This window comes from Chrysochloris asiatica, unplaced genomic scaffold (assembly GCF_000296735.1).
Source record: "Chrysochloris asiatica unplaced genomic scaffold, ChrAsi1.0 scaffold00012, whole genome shotgun sequence".
Classification (NCBI taxonomy): Eukaryota; Metazoa; Chordata; class Mammalia; order Afrosoricida; family Chrysochloridae; genus Chrysochloris; species Chrysochloris asiatica.
Window position 1 is genome coordinate 1,825,671 of NW_006408530.1, and position 1,507 is coordinate 1,827,177.

The window sequence follows — 1,507 nt, forward strand, 5'->3', positions numbered from 1 at the left end:
TGCAGGGTATTTTGGCACCTAATTATGCTAAATTTCTTATATATTGATAAGATTCTGGCATGGGAATAGATTTAAAGTCTTATAAGAATACTGCATGATTTCAGGAAAGATCAATTGGTACAAATAATAACATTTTAAATGCTGAAGAGTAAGAAACCTTTGCTAAATGTCCAGATAGGCTGACTGCAATTCTGCCAAGCCTGGCAAAACTGCTTTCAATACTTTTATGGAAGCTTTATTCACCAAGCTCACATGTTGGTAAATATGCGTGAAAAACTAGGTCCTGTCCCGAGTTCCAATTCCAAAATAATACCATCAGGCACCCATTTTATTGAATGAAACAGTTTTTTTCTATGACCATTGGAGTCTTTGAAGCACAAACATATCTTAGGATGATACTTCTCCAAATACAAAAGTTGCTTGCTATTAAAAGCTCCACATCGCTTTTGCCTTATGGACTGTATGGCATCTTCATATTTCATTCTGCCTTCAATTAATGCTAGGGCAAAAAGCACTGGAGCTCTCCCAAGTCCTGCAACACAATGGACAGCAATACATCAATCAGGTTCTTCAGAAACTTAATGTTTGCAAGACTTAACCAGTCATCAACAATCTGGTTGGATGGCGGTGCACCATCATCAAAAGACCAATCAAGAACATGGATGCCTTCTTTTTCCACAAGAGCAGTGTCATAAGTTGCTTCACATACTCTTACTATTGTGGTAACTCCATACTTCTTAAGTTCCTCTATAAATTTATTTAAGGTCGCATTGGTTACATTGTGTATAATATGAAATCTCATGTTCTTGTATGTGACTTCCACAGGAGCTGGATGGTTCATTTGAGGCATGTTGATTTTGTTTGAAAAATTCAATAGGGTTACAAAAGAATTTTAAAAAGTGAATACAGAAATGAGATAAAGAAACTGAAGTCTACTTCAAATTACTCCACTTGCAATTCTCAGTGCTTTCAGTATGGTGTTGGGAGTAATGGATAACGAAATGAACCTCCTAACAAGAAGCAGCAATTCTTCAATCGAGTAATACTGAGGCAATAAAAAGGAAGTGCACTGAGGTTTACCCCATTCAGGTCAGAACTCTTGAAAATTGCTCCAGGGATTTCAATTCAACACTTCTCTGTCCAGGTTAACCGCTCTTATGGGGGCTTCTTGGTGGAGTAGTAATGGATTTCTACAGTTCTCTTGTCTGCAGAGAGGTCGTGCTGTGCCTGGCAGTAATCTCCACTGCCCTTCAGAAACTCCTCCATAAATGTGTGACCAAGAACACCACAGAAAGGAATATGTTTACTCATTGAAGATTGTGGTCTAATCATACAGCTGGTCCCGAGGCGACAGCAACAGCGTCAGTGGCAGTGGCTGCAAGGCAGGGGGCTGTGGTGGTCATCGCAGAGTGGCAGCGGTGCAGGTGGCACCAAGCCATTATATTTTCAATAACCTCATACATGCTAAAGCTGCATAGTGAATAAGTAAGACCGTAGAAGAATTGAT

At 39.5% G+C, this 1,507-nt stretch overlaps 1 pseudogene; it reads right to left on the reverse strand.

Annotated features, from left to right (window-relative positions):
• Positions 1-248: 248 nt before the first annotated feature.
• LOC102838278 lies at positions 249-850 on the reverse strand (annotated as a pseudogene).
• Positions 851-1,507: the final 657 nt, after the last annotated feature.